Consider the following 19,602-nt stretch of genomic DNA (forward strand, 5'->3'; position numbering starts at 1 on the left):
AGCTGATTGGGTGAATCGGCCGCGCCGGAGAACTGCGGCAGAATGTGTTAATATGCGTTCTGGAGAGAATGGTGCCGCAGCGTGCACCACGTGACCTCGGGGTCTGGCAGTACTGAGGTGGAGGACAGGCGGCTCCTCCTGCTGTCAGTGACTCTCCGCGGGGTGTGAAGCGCTGCGGCCACCATTGCTGGTCTTACTGTATTGGAAGCCATAGCAGATTACTTCTTCCCTCAGTATTGCTCATCATTGCCCGCTGTGTCTGAAGAGTCTGTCTGAGTCAGTGCAGCAGGGGGCGCTATTCCTATGGGCGCCATTGTGTGTGCGAGAGGGTGCTATTACAGGGGGGGGGGGGGGGCACTATGTGATAAGCGGTGCTGTTACTAAGAGGGCCATTTTGTGTGTGTGGTGCCATGACTTCGGGGGCCATTGTGTGTGAGGGTGATGGACGGGCCATGGTGTGCAGACCCTCAGTGATCCTGCTGGTTCTGTGAGGATGGGGTCCCTGGAGGTTCCTGTCACATAAAGGACCTGCAGCAGCTGTCATGAGTTCTGTGTACAACCCTGGGGGCTGACTACTTTAGCAGAAGGACACTGCTGGTGGCATGCAGGAGGTTCTCTTAGTGCCAGAATGCAGGAGCTGACAAATCAATTTTAGCGGGCTGACAGGACCTGCTGGGGAGCAAGCTGTGCAGCCTATCAGGTTCAGGGGGCGTGACCCAGCTGTCACTCTTGTCTCCCCCAGGACTTACTGGTGGCGTCAAAATGCAGTAATACCCCCACTGTGTCTGGTGGGGGGGTGCTATTACTACAGGGCCACTGTGTGTGTGTGCGTGCGTGCGGCTATTTCTATGGGGACCACTGGGAGGGGGTGCCATTACTATGGGGGCCGCTGTGTGTGTCAGTGTGCGGGGGTTGCTATTACTATGCGGGGCCGCTGTGTGGTGAGGGGGTGCTATTACTAGGGGGGCCACTGCGTGAGGGGGGTGCCGTTACTACGAGGCCATTGTGTGTGGGGACAGGTGCCATTACTACAAGGGCTACTGTGTGTGGGGGATGCTATTAATACAGGGGCCATTGCGTGTGAGGGGGAGGGTCCATAACTACGGGGACCACTGTGTTTGTATGTGTTTGGGGGTTGTAGTAGTACAACTGGGGCCAAATTGTGTGTTTGGGGGGGGACGTTATAACTACGGCGGACACTATTTGTGTGGGGTGCTATCACTATGGGGACCACTGTGTGTGTGTGTGTGGGGGGGGGGTTGCTATTACTATGGAGTCCACTGTGTGTTGAGGGGGGGATAGATGGGTGTCATTACTATGGGGGCTGCTGTGTGTGGGGGAGAGGGGTTTGCTATTACTACGGTGGTCACTGTGGGGATGCTATAACTACGAGGGGCCACTGGTTGGAAAAAGGTGTCATTACGGAGGTCACTGTGTTTGTCTGTGGTAGGGTCCTATTACTGCGGGGGTCACTATGTGTTTGGGGGGTGGGGGATGATACTACTGTGGGGGCCACTATGTGTGTATGTGTGCTGTTACTACAGGATGATCGGGATGCTATTACTATGGTGGCCAGTATGTGTGGTGGGGGTGCTATTACTACATGGTCCACTATATATGGGGGTGCTATTATTGTGGGGGACATGAGCGCTGGCTGCACTGCTATAATCTGCTGTGACCCTCAGGCCTGAAGAAACAAAGATGGCCGCTTCCCTTCTTGCCTGATACATACTGTGCCTAGTCCAAAGCCGCAGTCACACCGCCATATTTGTGCACACAATACGCAGGAAATGGAACCCATTGATTTTAGTGTGATCTTGTTCACATGCGTGCATTTGGCGTGTGCAGTGCGGCTGCGCCATAAAATAGGCAGCAGCTTCTATATTTGTGCGGAGAGCGAACGCTGAACCCACCAGGCTGTTAGGCGTATACATGTCTGAGAGCGTGACGCATGCAGAGGGTGCGGTAAAACACATCTGTGTGCGCAAATGTGCAACTCGCATCTGGCAGATACGCTGGTGAGTCTGACCGCAGATGCTGCATGCTGGTGTGGGCGACGCTGGTTCCTCCGCAGTTGTCTAGTGCCCGGTGTGCAGCCGGCAGTCCTAGTAACTGCTGCCGCCATCTTTATTTCTCCAGGGTGGCTTTAAAGGGTCTTCTCACTACAGACCTATACCCCCTGTCCACAGGACCCCCAGTAAACGGCGCGCTGTGAATGCACCATGTGACTGGAGTAGCGGTGTGCTTGAGCGCCATTCCACTCCCTTCACACTGAACGATAGCGCTCATTCACTCGTTTTAATTGAATTTTGAGCAATCGTTACGTGTAAATGGGCCACTAGATCAGACCCGTCAGCCGGAAACTGACTCCACTGCGGGCCTCTCGCACCAGAGTTGTGCAGGACTGCGCACGCAGACGGTCATGTACAATTCACCTTTTTTGCTTCTCACACTGTCACTTAGCGATACCCACCATCCGTTATGAAGTTGCCTCTGGGCTGCAGGTATATATGTGACCATAGAGAACAATAGGCTGTATGTCGCGGGTAGACACGGTGAAATAGTAGCTAATGGTAGGTCATCAATAGCTGATCAGTGGGGGTTCACCAGTCGGGACCCCCACCATTTTGCTGATTGTTCAGCCTGCTGTTACTGCAGCGGGCCCAGAAGTAGTCATCGGTGGTCAGCGGTATAATGTCCGGCTTCACTCATTGAGATCAGTGGGGGCCGGAGCTGTAATGATGGCAGCGCTCACGTAGAATTTAGTGAGAGTTTGGGCGAGTTTCATGCGAGTCTGCCATACTGTGCTGGGATATAGTCAATAAGTAATAGTGCCACACACCATGTAAATAATACCGGGTGCCCAAAATACAACCCGGAACCCACTTATTCTTCACAAAGTGCCTCTACGGCCATTTACACGGGGCAATTATCACTCAAAATTCCCTCAAATGAGCGATAATTCTGCAGTGTAAATACACCTGTGAGTGCAGCTGCCGTGCACGAGCTCCTGTTCTGTTGGGAGTTGGCTGTCTCCCTCTCTCCGCCCCTGGGTGGAGCCTTTTGTTTAAAGGTCAGGCAGAGACTTGCAATCACTGCCAGTTATTGGTTTTCCTCAGTGTGCTAGCTAGTCTGCCTCTGTTGGTCTCCTGCCTCTGTCAGCTTGTCCACTATTCTTTACTGTTATCAGCCAAGTTTTTCCATCTGCCTCTGCTCTGCTTAGCATTGTTCGTGTTGGTTATTCCATCTGCCTTTCCTGTCGGTATTCTACCCTTCCCATCTAGGTACGCCAGCGTCCCTTTTCCGGGCCCTAGTCAAAATAGGGACCGCTGCCCAGTTGCCCGCCTAGGTTAGCCAGGAGTGGAGGCAAGCAGGCAGGGACAAGGGTGGTGGGTGAGATCTAGGGCCCCTGGGCTGGCGTATCAAGGGTAGTATACCGTAATAGAAGGTTTTCACGGCTTCTACAAGGGCATTGTCCCCAACATACTCCGAGTGACCCTCGCCTGCTGCATCACCTCCGTACTTTATGAGAACGTCTCACTTCCTGGAGGAACTACGGAAGCCCAAGGAGCACAGAGATCCATTCCTTTATGATGCTCGTGTGATGCTGGAGGTCAGCAGGGATTATGGACATTTTGGCCCCCTTCCCGATGTCGTACAAACATGAAAGCTGTGCTGCTCTATGTGTATACATATTTTATTCCACAGTTACTCTAAAGTAACCACGACTTCATAAAATTTTCCTGTGCAAGCAACACGTAAACACCTGTATCAAATTAACTCGGGTGAGGCCGGGCATATCAGCTAGTATATATGTGTATGTGTGTGTGTATATATAATATATATATATATATATATATATATAAGTCTGGAAATGGCTTGGCTAGCAGGGTTTGTCTCTTATTATTTTTATATATAAAACAAAAAACAACAACAATAAAGCTGCCTTCACACTGGCGATAAAATCGCACAAGTCTTGCGCGACGCAAGGGTGAGTGAAAGCGCAGAATTATAAAACCAATGATTTCCTTCACATTTGTGATGTTTTCACTCATGCGATCTTGCAAGAAAAAAAATCATTGCATGGTCTATTTTTCTGTGTTTTGCGTTTTTTTAAGCACATCACAAAGCATGAACTTGCGATTTTCGTAAGCTGCGTTTTTAACATCAGAAATTCCTATTGTCTTTCGGACTAAAAAAATTGCAGCAAAATTGTGTGTAAAATCATAGGTGGCAGCAATGTTTTTGTGGAGAAATGTTCTTATGCTCAAAAATCGCAGAGAAAAAAGTCACGGTTTTCCCGCAATTTTCACGCGGCAATATCACGATTACCAGTGTGAAGGAGACCTAAACCTTTGATTCTGTGTATTTGGAGTTCTGCGAGTGTCATTGAAAATCAAAATTTTGTCTTGGAAATGTCATGGAAAATTTTTTTTTTAAACACCTGTATATAAAATTGAAAAAAGCGGGGTTAAAAAAAAGAAAAAGGTAAAATAGCGCCGCCTGCAGCAAATTTTTGGACATGACCGTACTTAGATTGTTCCAGCAATATTTTTATTGTAAACCAGCCTGCTTTAGTAAATCCTTGCATCCCATAAAGTAACAATTCTGTCCTGCTCTTAGAACTGCAAGCTGTAACATTTGTAGCAATAATCTGCTGCGGCTCACAACACAGACCTGCTATGGAGCCAAGAACCCACAGCAAGACGGACATCACACACCTCCCTCACATAAATTAGGGCTCTCTCACACAAGCATTTACCGCGTTCGTATCTACCACGTGGAAGCACGCAGAGAGTACGCATATTTGCTATCTATCTAAGGCCCCCTGCACACAGGTGGAAATTCCGCGGCAGGATTTCCCGCAGAACTTCCATCCGTGGCCGCTGCCATAGGATTGCATTAGTAAACGCAATCCTAGGCAGACGGCCACGATTTGTCCGCGTGAAATCACACGCGTAAAACAAATCACGGCATGTACTATTTCTGTGCGGGTCTCGCAGAGGCCCACACAGAAATGTCAGTAAAGAGCCTCTCTGCTCATGCGTCGGATGTCCGGCAGCCAGCACACAGCGCAGAGTAGAAGACGCTGGGAGCGGGTAAGCTGCAGGCCTCTGCAGGGGCACGGGGCAGCATCCTGCTGTGAGAATTCTCGCAGTGGGATCCGACCTGGCCGTCTGCAAGCGGCCTATCTCACATATCTAGCTATTTCATATCTATCTCCTTTTTGTGGTCACAATGTTAATAGTGCCCCTTTAACCCCTTAGTGACCCTGTTTGCGCCTTAATGACCAGGCCAAATTTTGGAAATCTGACGTCTCACTTTAACATAGAATAACTCCGTAAAGGTTTTGCATAACCAAGTAATTCTGACATTGTTTTTTCGCCGCATATTGTACTTCATTTAGGCGGAAAAAATAGTCCGATAGAATTTGTGTATATTTATTAAAAGCGCCTAAATTAGGAAAATTTTGAAAAAATCATCATTTTTCCCATTTCCAAGTGCAATATCTCAAATATGTGCAAACATAATATAGAGATTTTTGATGAGATATATATTTGCATCTGTTTATTCTGGACGCACATTGGAAAAACTTTCTTTTTTTAAAAAAAAAAAAACAATTAGGAGACGTACAAATGTAACATTAATTATTAACATTTTGAGGAACACTTTGTTTTCCTGCACCAAGCCAAGATTGCAAAGGCTCATTGGTGTCAGAATGATAGATACCCCCACAAATGACCACATTTTAAAAACTACACCCCTTAATGTATTCACTGAGGGGGTCAGGAGTATTTTGACGCCACCGTTTTTTTTTCCAGAATTAATGCAATTTAGACAAGAAAAAAAAAATGTCATATTTTTGCAAATATGTAAATTTATACACAGCATTTTCATTCCCAGAGGAAGCATGTTTTTACGTCCTCTGAGAATTAAGCCTAGCAGGCCAGGACGTAAAAAGGCAATTGGCTGGTCACTAAGGGGCTAATGGCTCCAGTAGTAATAATACCTCTCCTTAAAGGGGTGGTCTCGCGAAACCAAGTGGGGTTATACACTTCCGTATGGCCATATTAATGCACTTTGTAATGTACATCGTGCATTAAAGGAGATGTCCCGCGCCGAAACGGGTTTTTTTTTTTTTAAACCCCCCCCCCCGTTCGGCGCGAGACAACCCCGATGCAGGGGTTAAAAAAACCACCCGCACAGCGCTTACCTGAATCCCGGCGTTCCGGCGTCTTCATACTCACCTGCTGAAGATGGCCGCCGGGATCCTCTGTCTTCATGGACCGCAGGGCTTCTGTGCGGTCCATTGCCGATTCCAGCCTCCTGATTGGCTGGAATCGGCACGTGACGGGGCGGAGCTACACGGAGCTACACGGAGCCCCATAGAGAAGAGGAGAAGACCCGGACTGCGCAAGCGCGGCTAATTTGGCCATCGGAGGGCGAAAATTAGTCGGCACCATGGAGACGAGGACGCCAGCAACGGAGCAGGTAAGTATAAAACTTTTTATAACTTCTGTATGGCTCATAATTAATGCACAATGTACATTACAAAGTGCATTATTATGGCCATACAGAAGTGTATAGACCCACTTGCTGCCTCGGGACAACCCCTTTAAATATGAGCCATACAGAAGTTATTCCACTTACCTGCTCCGTTGCTAGCGTCCTCGTCTCCATGGTTCCGTCTAAATTCGCTGGCAGCTTGCTTTTTTAGACGCGCTTGCGCAGTCCGGTCTTCTCCTTCCAGCACGAGCCGCTTCAGTGTGCTCCCCGCTACAGCTCTTCTGCGCATGCGCAGACGAGCTGTCACTGCTCGGGAGCGCGCTGGAGCGGCCATTCTGTACCATCCTCTGTTAGAGGAAGGTGCAGAAACTGGAGCTGCCCAGCGGAGAAACCCAGCCCAGCAGAGAAGCCCAGCCCAGCAGCCCCGAGAAGCCGCCCAGGTAAGTGATGGGTCGGGGGGTGATCTTGACTAACAGGTGAAGGTCCCGGGCCACAGCGGTAGGCCCCGGAGCCCAGCGCTGGGCTCCGGAACCTAGCGCTAGGCTCCGGAACCTAGCGCTGGGCTCCGGAACCTAGCGCTGGGCTCCGGGGCCTTCACCTGGGCTCCGGAACCTAGCGCTGGGCTCCGGGGCCTAGCGCTGGGCTCCGGGGCCCTTCACCTGGGCTCCGGGCCTAGCGCTGGGCTCCGGGGCCCTTCACCTGGGCTCCGGGCCTAGCGCTGGGCTCCGGGGCCTAGCGCTGGGCTCCGGGGGCCTTCACCTGGGCTCCGGGGCCTAGCGCTGGGCTCCGGGGCCCTTCACCTGGGCTCCGGGGCCTAGCGCTGGGCTCCGGGGCCTTCACCTGGGCTCCGGGGCCTAGCGCTGGGCTCCGGGGCCTTCGTCTGTTGTCAGGGTCTAGCGCTGGGGAGCCGGGAGCGTAGCGCTGGGGAGCCGGGGGCTAGCGCCGGTTACCTGCTGCCTGGCGGTGGGTGACTGGTCAGCGGCTGTGGTGGGTCCGGTCGGCGGCTGCGGGGCGTCTGGTTGCCATGGAGACACAGCTGGCAGCGTCTCGGGAGCGCGCACGTCGGGCTGCAGCAAGCGAAGGGAAAAGAGCCGGCGGCCATCTTGGGGAAACTTTTATAAGTTGCTGAAACGCTGGAACGGTAAGTACGAACCAGCTAGAAAAGTCATTTACAGGGGGGCTTAGTTATGTATGCTTAATAAGGGGGACTGGGCAAAAAAAAAAATTCACTGCTTCCTCGAGACATCTCCTTTAATGATTCCAATAGTCATATTGCACCCCTTAGCAGCACGAATAGTAATAGTGAACTGCTTAGTGGCCCAAATGAAAAGAGTGTGCCTCTTAGTGGCCCCAATAGTAATAGTGCACCTCTTAGTGTTTTCCCCTAGAAGCCTCCTCACCCCTAAACTGAAGGCCGGGCATCAACCATAGCAACAAGTGCTTTACTCAAGCAGCAGTTTGGCTGTCACAGCTGCAGTATGCAGAGACCCCGTCTATTCCCCTGGCACCTTGGTGTCTGCATACAAAAGCCATGACGGCTGGACTGGTGGAACTTGAGGGAGTAAAGTACTTGATGCAATGGTTGCTGCATGGTCGGACATACTACTAAGGAATAATTACAATTACATTGGCCCTGATTAATCTAGTGTGAGTAAAAGAAATGAAAAAGGAGGGTGGAGCAAGACCCAGTGAGGGTAGTGGAATATTTATGGAGTACAAAGAGTTTTCAATGATTGAGTATTTTGAATGGTGGAGGTGCTGCCAACCAGATGACGCTCCACCAGTGTGGGCGTAAGTGTAGCGAAAAGGAAGTGAAAAGAACTGGTATGGAGGCGCAACACTCTAAGCTACTGGAAGATGTAGATCAAAGTCCACTCTACACATTCTATACATCTTTGGAATCGTGTCACCCCTAGGCATCCTGTTGGTGAGCCCCTTATCTCAATTTCTAATTAGTTTTATTCTCATTTTTGTTGGTTACATAAAGGTGTCCCTTCTCCCCCCCCCCCCCCCTTTTTTTTTTTTTTTTTTTTCTCTTCCTAACTTTATCCCACACCATGAACCCAATGCTGTCAATGCACACCATTCTGAAGTAGCTTTCCAATAGATTTTTTTTTTTTTTTTTTTTTTTTTTTTTTTCTTCTCTTTTTTTTTTTTTTCTTCTCATTTTTACATACATATACACATTTATTTATGCACCCCCTTGGGTGTAGCAATCATTTCATATTTCCCAATAGGCTGTACATGCATTTTAATTCTGTAGTCATCCCATTCAGCTGAAAGCAACCACACGATTTTGAGTCCATCCGCTCTCATATTGGTACTTTTAAGATTGGTATTTTACTCAGGATTGTCTTCATCCTATTTTAACAGATATTTGTTTTGTATAAATCTCATGTTAATTTACATGTACGGATGCTCATATTCTTTTATGTTTTTTGTCTCATATATATTTTATCACTGTTTAGATCGATGTTTTCATCGTATATTTATTGTTCTTATTGACACATTTGTGAGACTTCATTATGTATATGAATTTTGTTCTTTTTTTTTTTTTCCCCCTCTCCTCCCCTTTCTTTGTTAATCACTCCTCCATTATCTATTTGTACTTATCACACAGTCCTATCCAGCCGAACTGACGAAGGGGTTCTTCCCCGAAACGCGTATTCCGTTGCTGGTTTTTAATTTCTGAAAAAATAATAAAAAAGAAGTGCTTTCACCATCACACATTGGACTTTGATCTACATCTTCCAGTAGCTTAGAGTGTTGCGCCTCCATACCAGTTCTTTTCACTTCCTTTTCACTGATTAATCTAGTGGCAATGATCAAGCCTCGTTGGAAGTTGCCCTGATCACTGGAGTTTCTCATACACAGAAGCTCCAATATCGAAAGTTCAGAAAATGTCTCTAATAAAGTGGTCACTCAGTGTATGTGTGCATAATATACATATTTTTTTTCCCCAAATGTAAGGAGGTTGAGCGGTGCCCCGGATTCCCCTTACACAATACAGTGTCTTACAGCAGCATAGGAGACACAGCATTATGCCCCACGCCCTCTGGCCTAGGACTTGGAGGACTGAAAGGAGAGCACTGAAGTCAGGTGCTAAGAGCCCCAGTAAGAGGCCTTGCTCCCCTACCAGAGCAGCAGCAGGGAGTGGGGAGAGGTACACAGCAGTGCCCGCTTTAGAGGAGGATCCTCCGTCAGCCAGAGCCATGGCTACGGAGGAGAGGCCTTAAAGGGCAAAGTTGGTTAGTAGCGCTATGAAGATCTTTTTTGGATTTTCTCGGAAATACTACCTGTGCCACGAACCACACCAGAAAGGCAGCAAGAGATTATGGAGGTAAACATGTGGCTCCAGAGTTGGTGTAAGCAAGAAGGGTTTGGGTTCCAGGAGACCTGGGCTGACTTTGCTGTCGGCTACAGGCTTTACTGTAGGGACGGGCTGCATCTCAATGGGGAGAAAATGGCTAGAAGGTTGGAGAAGTGTTTAAACTAGGGACGTGGGGAAAGGGCAGCAAGAGAGATAGGGGTAAGGACAGTGTAGACAGAGTTCTGGGTTTAAGGTAGGAAAATGGGATTCAAGCAGGGGGAGGGTTTAGTACAGATAGAACTGATAGAGCAGCTAATAGGACCATAACTAGCATAATGAATACAAATAGCCTCAACCATATAAGGTTTATGACAACGAATGCAAGACGTCGGATCAGTAAACTTGGTGAGCTTGAAGCGAGAATTTCTGAAGAAAACTATGATATAGTAGGCATAACAGAAACATGGCTTGATGAAGAATGCGACTGGGCGGTGAATTTACAGGGTTTCAACCTATTCAGAAGGGACCATGGAATCCGTAAAGGAGAAGAGGTATGTCTTTATGTTAAATCCTACTTAATGCCGAGAGTACAAGAAGATATAAATGTAGGAGATAAAGACGCAGAATCTTTATAGGTAGAAATATAGGGAGGGAAGACTAATAAAATCCTCATAAGAGTTTTATATAGGCCACCAAAAATTACAGAAGAAACTGAAAACGTATTACTAAGACAAATAGAAGAGGTGTTAAACTGCAATGAAGTAATTATTATGGGAGACTTTAATTATCAGGATATAATATGGGAAGACCAAACCTGCAAATCTCACAAGGGCGATAAGTTCTTGAGAATAATTAAAGAAAACCACCTAACCCAACTTGTGCGGGAGCTGACTAGAGGGAAGGCCACTCTGGACTTATTATTAACCAACAGATCGGACAGAAGTCTGGGGGTGCAGGTGCAGGGACACTTGGGAAATAGTGACCACAATATAATTAACTCCCAGTTGTCATTCATTAGAAAGCCTTATCAGGGAGCAAAATTTGATCAGCTCAGAATTACTCTCGGCAACATTTAATGGGACAATGTCCTCAAATGTAACAGTACAGGTGACAAATGGGAGAAGTTCAAAAACATCCTAAATACCTCATGTGAGCAGTTAATACCAATAAAAAAGGACTACGAATAAAAGGAAACCAATGTGGCTCAACAAGACTGTAAGGGCAGCAATAAGTTCAACAAAGAAAGCATTTAAATGACTAAATCAAGAAGGCAGTAAAGGAGCGCTAAAAGCATACAGGGGAAAAAACTAAATATGTAAGGAAAATATCCAAACCGCCAAGGAGAAAGCAGAGAGACTCATTGCCAAAGAGAGTGAAAATAACCCTAAACTATTTTCCAATTATATAAATGGTAAAAGAATTTTTGCTGAGAGCACTGGCCCTTTAACTAAAAATGCAGGAGAAAACATAGAAGATGATGGGGGGAAGGCAAATCGGCTTTTCTCAAGTATATTAACGAGAGAAAAATAAATATCATATGAGATGCAAGGGGATAAAATGAATTCCCCTCTAAATATCACCTGCCTAACGCAGGACACAGTGCTGAACCGGCTGAAAAAGATTAAAATCGACAAATCACCGGGCAGAGATGGAATAAACCCAAGGGTTTTAGGGGAACTAGGTGACATGATAGACACCGCAGCCATCCCGCCTCCCCCATTGCAAACATCCGGAGGGGAGTGGCAGAGAGCCAGTGAGAGGGAGGGAAAGGGGAGAGAGTTCAGATGGTAACATATATCGGCTGTGAAAACAGTGAATAAGCCCTTATGCAGATTTTGTGTATCAAATTTATATATTTTTGTATTCTCTATTATTGGTAGTTTTTGAAACCCGCCTGTTTTGTTTTTATCAGCTGTTATTTTTGTATTTGTTTATATTGATTCAGTAAAGTTTGCCTTTCTCTATTCCTGGACTGGATCTTCCCTGGCAGGAGTGGGGTACGACCTCCTTCTTTCCTTCTTGCGCTGAAAAAATGAATTGGGGAAGAGTTGTCAAAACTAGTGCAAGGGAAACGTGCGGCAACCAATCACATTTCCTTTTCCAAAGGGCCTCTGACAGTTTTAGCAAGGCCTAAATTGTCCTTTTATTTTCCGCTTGCCACTCTGTATTTCCCCACTAGATGTCACCCTAAAACCAACTTTTGTAGAGTGACTAAAACGAAAATCAAAAGTGCGCGTATTTGAGGTAGTATTGTTTCTAATCTCGTTGTACGGACTGCATCATGTTTGGCTTTCTGCTTTTCAAACATTTTCTTGTTTCTTTTTTCAACTACAACTTTCTAGAGCGGAGATGGGATTTATACGAATGGGCATCAGCAGAAATAACAACAAATGCTTTTGTGTTGGCTGTTCACATTTTTAAATTGCCATTAGAGATGAGCGAACGTGCTCGTTTAGGACAATTACTCGATCGAGCATCGCTTTTTTCGAGTAACTGCCTACACGGGTGAAAAGATTCGGGGGGCCGCGGGGTGGAGCGGGAGGTAGCAGGGGGGAACAGGTGGGAGCTCTCTCTCCCTTCCCCTGCCCCCCCCCCCCACACTCCCCACCGCAACCCCCCGCTCGCCCCCGGCGCCCCCCGAATCTTTTTGCCCGATTAGGCACTTACTTGAAAAAAGCGATGCACGATCGAGTAATTGCTCCAAACAAACACGTTCGCTCATCTCTAATTGCCATATTATCTTGGCGACTGATCTTAACCCCTTAGTGACAACGCCTGTTTGCGCCTCAATGACCAACTAATTTTTCACTTTTTTTAATTGTCACATTCCAGGATAGCATTTTCATTTTTACAGGACAAGTTGTATTTATTAATGGCATCATTTTGGGGTACATCTAATGTATTGCATAACTTTTATAAAAAATTTTAAGGGGGAGATTGGGCAAAAAAATAAATTCTGCCATTTTTTTTTTGTTTTTCATTTTTATAGTGATCAAAGTGCAAAATAAATAATGTGATCACATTACTCTCCGGTCGGCACGATTCCAGCGATACCAAGTTTATATTTTTAGTTTAATTTTTTTTAAAAGATTTGCATTTGTGTCGCTGCATTCGAAGAGCCATAGACTTTTTTATTTTTCCATCGATAGAGCTCTAGGGGGGCTTGTTTTTTGCAGAATGAACTCCAGTCTTCATTTATCCAATTTTCGGGAACAAGAATATTTTGATTCCTTATTTAAATTTTTTTTCTAGAGGCAAGACTAACAAAATCTGCAATTCTGGCATGCTTTTTATTTTATGATTATGTCAAAACCACAGGTATATAGTTATTTTTTGTTTTTTTTTCCGATGTTTTCATGTTTGTTTTATTACTGCATTCAAAGACCCTTAACATTTCTTTTTCTCAATGATGCTGTGTGAAGAGCTTTTTTGTGGGATGAGTTGCACTTCTTAATGGTGCATTTGTTGATCCATACAACATTTGATCACTTTCTATTCCATTTTTTGTAAGACGAGATTAGGCAAAATGAGCTATTTTCACCATTTTTTTTTGGTATTTTTTTTCATGGTGTGCGCTGTGTGGGTTAAATAATTTTTTTTGAGTAATTATGAATTCAGCGATACCACATATGTGATTTTTTAATTTTTTTAAAAATATAGTGTGGCAATGTCTTTGTGGGGCATGGGGGTCACCGACAACACATTCGTCACTGGCAGCACATATAGTTTGTGCAAACACCAAAACAAATTCTTGCCCATCAAGGCGCTAACTAAACAGCAGTACTTTCACTTACTACTAACGTGCAGCAATGGTCAGCAAACAGCAGAAGTCCACCAGGTAGATGTGCCCACTCCAGGCTCTGACAGTGACTACCTGAACTTGCAGCTGAGCTCACTCGGACCCAGAAGGAGGGCCTGGATTGGAGTTTTATCTCTCCTAGGCTAAGCATTTGGATGAACTCTACACTCCCTCCAGTACTCTTCCTTGCATATATCTATAATAGTAAAGGTAGAAAGGTGGGGTTTTGACATTTTTATCTAATTTCTTTTACACTTTTGAAAACTTTTTATTTTGGTTCCTTTAGGTGAATCGAATATCATCATATTTTATGGCATAGCTGACATAGCTACGTGTGCCATAGCAACCCATTGGCTCCTTCGGATCACACTGCAGGGGTCTGATGGGTGAGAATTGGAGCACACTCCCTCTGTCAGCACTTTACATGCTGCGATTGCAATGACCGCAGCATGTAAAGAGTTAAACTGTGGGTAGAAAAGTTTTTTGTGGTCCCCACTGTTTGAGCTGGTGCCAGGCTGTTATTCAACAGCCAAGCATCCTCTCACCCTGGCATTGAAGGCCCATGCTAGAGCTGATGATAGCCCACATTAAAACATCAGATCATTACTGGGTAGCTACCTTCCTTGATGCCCGCCACAAGGCCAAAATGACAAATCTCATTCCGCAAGTGGAGAGGGACCTAAAAACGAGGCACTGTCAGGACAGACTATTAACCAGCTTGAGCTCAGCATTTGCCCATGGTCATGTGAATGCATCAGCAATAGAGATGAGCGAGCACCAAAATGCTCGGGTGCTCGTTACTCGAGACGAACTTTTCGCGATGCTCGAGGGTTCGTTTCGAGTAACGAACCCCATTGAAGTCAATGGGCGACCCGAGTATTTTTGTATATCGCCGATGCTCGCTAAGGTTTTCGTTTGTGAAAATCTGGGCAATTCAAGAAAGTGATGGGAACGACACAGCAACAGATAGGGCAGGCGGGGGGCTACATGTTGGGCTGCATCTCAAGTTCCCAGGTCCCACTATTAAGCCACAATAGCGGCAAGAGTGCCCCCCCTTCCTCCCAACAACTTTTACTTCTGAAAAGCCCTCATTAGCAATGCATACCTTAGCTAAGCACCACACTACCTCCAACAAAGCACAATCACTGCCTGCATGACACTCCACTGCCACTTCTCCTGGGTTACATGCTGCCCAACCCCCCCCCCCCCCCCCGCACGACCCAGTGTCCACAGCACACACCAAACTGTCCCTGCCCAGCCTTCAGCTGCCCTCATGCCACGCCACTCTCATGTCTATTTATAAGTGCGTCTGCCACAGGAAAAGCAGGCACACACTGCAGAGGGTTGGCACGGCTAGGCAGCGACCCTCTTTAAAAGGGGCGGGGCGATAGTCCACAATGCTGTACAGAAGCAATGAGAAATCCAATCCTGTGTCACCTCCATCTGGAGCTGCACACGTGGGCATAGCAATGGGGAACCTATGTGCCACACACTATTCATTCTGTCAAGGTGTCTGCATGCCCTAGTCAGACCGCGTTTTTTTATAAATAGTCACAGGCAGGTACAACTCCGCAATGGGAATTCCGTGTGCACCCACAGCATGGGTGGCTCCCTGGAACCCACCGGCTGTACATAAATGTATCCCATTGCAGTGCCCTGGACAGCAGAGCTAACGTCAGATTAAATGCAGGTGGGCTTTTTAATTCATAGACACAGGCAGGTACAACTCTCTATTGTGAAGTCCCTGTGGACCGACAGCATGGGTGGTTGCCAGGAAGCCACCAGCGGTACATAAATATATCCCATTGCATTGCCCATCATAGCTGAGGTAATGTCATGTTTAATGCAGGTGGGCTTCGGCCCACACTGCATGCCCCAGTCAGACTGGGGTTCTTTAGAAGTGGACACATGCAGTTACAACTCCCTGTGGACCCACAGCATGGGTGGCTCCCTGGAACCCACCGGCGGTACATAAATATATCCCATTGCAGTGCCCAACACAGCTGATGTAACGTCAGCTGTAATGCAGGTGGGCTAAAAATTAATTGGATTACACTGTAGGCGAGGGCCCCCAAAAATTGGTGTACCAACAGCACTAATGTACGTCAGAAAAATTGCCCATGCCCAACCAAGAGGGCAGGTGAAACCCATTAATCGCTTTCATTAATATGGCTTAATTGGTAACTAGGCCTGGAGGCAGCCCAGTTAAAATAAAAATTGGTTGAGGTGAAAGTTTCAACGCTTTAATGAGCATTGAAACGTATAAAAATTGTTTACAAAAATTATATGACTGAGCCTTGTGGGCCTAAGAAAAATTGCCCGTTCGGCGTGATTATGTGAGGTTTCAGGAGGAGGAGCAGGAGGAGGAGGAGGAATATTATACACAGATTGTTGAAGCAAAAAGGTCCCCGTTTTTGATGGGGATAGAGAACGATGCTTCCATCTGCGGGTGCAGCCTATATATTGCTTAGGTATCGCTGCTGTCCGCTGGTGGAGAAGAGAAGTCTGGGGAAATCCAGGCTTTGTTCATCTTGATGAGTGTAAGCCTGTCGGCACTGTCGGTTGACAGGCGGGTACACTTATCTGTGATGATTCCCCCAGCCGCACTAAACACCCTCTCCGACAAGACGCTAGCCGCAGGACAAGCAAGCACCTCCAGGGCATACAGCGCTAGTTCAGGCCACGTGTCCAGCTTCGACACCCAGTAGTTGTAGGGGGCAGAGGCGTCACCGAGGACGGTCGTGCAATCGGCTACGTACTCCCTCACCATCCTTTTACAGTGCTCCCGCCGACTCAGCCTTGACTGGGGAGCGGTGACACAGTCTTGCTGGGGAGCCATAAAGCTGTCAAGGGCCTTAGAGAGTGTTCCCCTGCCTGTGCTGTACATGCTGCCTGATCTCCGCGCATCCCCTGCTACCTGGCCCTCGGAACTGCGCCTTTGGCCACTAGCGCTGTCGGATGGGAAGTTTACCATCAGTTTGTCCGCCAGGGTCCTGTGGTATAGCATCACTCTCGAACCCCTTTCCTCTTCGGGTATGAGAGTGGAAAGGCTCTCCTTATACCGTGGGTCAAGCAGTGTGTACACCCAGTAATCCGTAGTGGCCAGAATGCGTGTAACGCGAGGGTCACGAGAAAGGCATCCTAACATGAAGTCAGCCATGTGTGCCAGGGTACCTGTACGCAACACATGGCTGTCCTCACTAGGAAGATCACTTTCAGGATCCTCCTCCTCCTCCTCAGGCCATACACGCTGAAAGGATGACAGGCAAGCAGCATGTGTACCCTCAGCAGTGGGCTAAGCTGTCTCTTCCCCCTCCTCCTCATCCTCACCGCGCTGAGATATAGACAGGAGGGTGCTCTGACTATCCAGCGACATACTGTCTTCCCCCGGCTCTGTTTCCGAGCGCAAAGCGTCTGCCTTTATGCTTTGCAGGGAACTTCTCAAGAGGCATAGCAGAGGAATGCTGACGCTAATGATTGCAGGATCGCCGCTCACCACCTGGGTAGACTCCTCAAACTTTCCAAGGACCTGGCAGATGTCTGCCAACCATGCCCACTCTTCTGAAAAGAATTGAGGAGGCTGACTCCCACTGCGCCGCCCATGTTGGAGTTGGTATTCCACTATAGCTCTACGCTGCTCATAGAGCCTGGCCAACATATGGAGTGTAGAGTTCCACTGTGTGGGCACGTCGCACAGCAGTCGGTGCACTGGCAGATTAAACCGATGTTGCAGGGTGCGCAGGGTGGCAGCGTCCGTGTGGGACTTGCGGAAATGTGCGCAGAGCCGGCGCACCTTTCCGAGCAGGTCTGACAAGCGTGGGTAGCTTTTCAGAAAGCGCTTAACCACCAAATTAAAGACGTGGGCCAGGCATGGCACGTGCGTGAGGCTGCCGAGCTGCAGAGCCGCCACCAGGTTACGGCCGTTGTCACACACGACCATGCCCGGTTGGAGGCTCAGCGGCGCAAGCCAGCGGTCGGTCTGCTCTGTCAGACCCTGCAGCAGTTCGTGGGCCATTTGCCTCTTATCTCCTAAGCTCAGTAGTTTCAGCACGGCCTGCTGACGCTTGCCCACCGCTGTGCTGCTACGCCGCGCGACACCGACTGCTGGCGACGTGCTGCTGCTGCTGACACATCTTGATTGCGAGACAGAGGTTGCGTTGGAGGAGGAGGAGGAGGGTGCTTTAGTGGAGGAAGCATACACCGCCGCAGATACCACCACCGAGCTGGGGCCCGCAATTCTGGGGGTGGGTAGGACGTGAGCGGTCCCAGGCTCTGACTCTGTCCCAGCCTCCAGTAAATTCACCCAATGTGCCGTCAGGGAGATATAGTGGCCCTGCCCGCCTGTGCTTGTCCACGTGTCCGTTGTTAAGTGGGCCTTGCCAGTAACCGCGTTGGTGAGGGCGCGTACAATGTTGCGGGAGACGTGGTCGTGCAGGGCTGGGACAGCACATCGGGAAAAGTAGTGGCGACTGGGAACTAAGTAGCGCGGGGCCGCCGCCGCCATCATACTTTTCAAGGACTCCGTTTCCACAACCCTATACGGCAGCATCTCCAGGCTGATAAATTTGGCTATGTGCACGTTTAACGCTTGAGCGTGCGTGTGCGTGGCGGCGTACTTGCGCTTGCGCTCAAACACTTGCGCTAGCGACGGCTGGACGGTGCGCTGACAGACATTGGTGGATGGGGCCGAGGACAGCGGAGGTGAGGGTGTGGGTGCAGGCCAGGAGACGGTAGTGCCTGTGCCCTGAGAGGGGGGTTGGATCTCAGTGGCAGGTTGGGGCACAGGGGGAGAGGCAGCGGTGCAAACCGGAGGCGGTGAACGGCCTTCGTCCCACCTTGTGGGGTGCTTGGCCATCATATGTCTGCGCATGCTGGTGGTGGTGAGGCTGGTGGTGGTGGCTCCCCGGCTGATCTTGGCGCGACAAAGGTTGCACACCACTGTTCGTCGGTCGTCTGCACTCTCAGTGAAAAACTGCCAGACCTTTGAGCACCTCGGCCTCTGCAGGGTGGCATGGCGCCAGGGGGCGCTTTGGGAAACAGTTGGTGGATTATTCGGTCTGGCCCTGCCTCTACCCCTGGACACCGCACTGCCTCTTGCAACCTGCCCTGCTGCTGCCCTTGCCTCCCCCTCTGAAGACCTGTCCTCAGGAGGCGTAGCAAACCAGGTGGGGTCAGTCACCTCATTGTCCTGCTGCTCTTCCTCCGAATCCTCTGTGCGCTCCTCCCTCGGACTTACTGCCCTTACTACTACCTCACTGATAGACAACTGTGTCTCAACGTCATCGTCCTCCTCACCCACTGAAAGGTCTTGAGACAGTTGCCGGAAGTCCCCAGCCTCATCCCCCGGACCCCGGGAACTTTCCAATGGTTGGGCATCAGTCACGATAAACTCCTCTGGTGGGAGAGGAACCACTGCTGCCCAATCTGAGCAGGGGCCCGAGAACAGTTCCTGGGAGTCTGCCCGCTCCTCAGAATGTGTCATTGTAATGGAGTGAGGAGGCTGGAAGGAAGGAGGAGCAGCAGCCAGAGGATTCTGAGTTGCAGCAGTGGACGGCGCAGAACTGTGGGTGGACGATAGATTGCTGGATGCACTTTCTGCCATCCACGACAGGACCTGCTCACACTGCTCATTTTCTAATAAAGGTCTACCACGTGGACCCATTAATTGTGCGATGAATGTGGGGACGCCAGAAACGTGCCTCTCTTCTAATCCCGCAGCAGTCGGCTGCGATACACCTGGATCAGGAGCTCGGCCTGTGCCCACACCCTGACTTGGGCCTCCGCGTCCTCGGCCGCGTCCACGTCCTCTAGGCCTACCCCTACCCCTCAGCATGCTGTATTACCAGTAATGCAGAAACAGAACGCTGTAATTAAATGTGCCGCTAATTGGCCTGTGGTTGGAGGCTGACTTCGCTTACGGAACGCCAGGAAATAATTTTGCGCAAGCCTGCTGTAACACTTAGCTGGCTGCGTATGAATTTGGAGA

Source organism: Eleutherodactylus coqui, chromosome 9, assembly GCF_035609145.1.
Source record: "Eleutherodactylus coqui strain aEleCoq1 chromosome 9, aEleCoq1.hap1, whole genome shotgun sequence".
In the NCBI taxonomy this organism is placed as follows: Eukaryota; Metazoa; Chordata; class Amphibia; order Anura; family Eleutherodactylidae; genus Eleutherodactylus; species Eleutherodactylus coqui.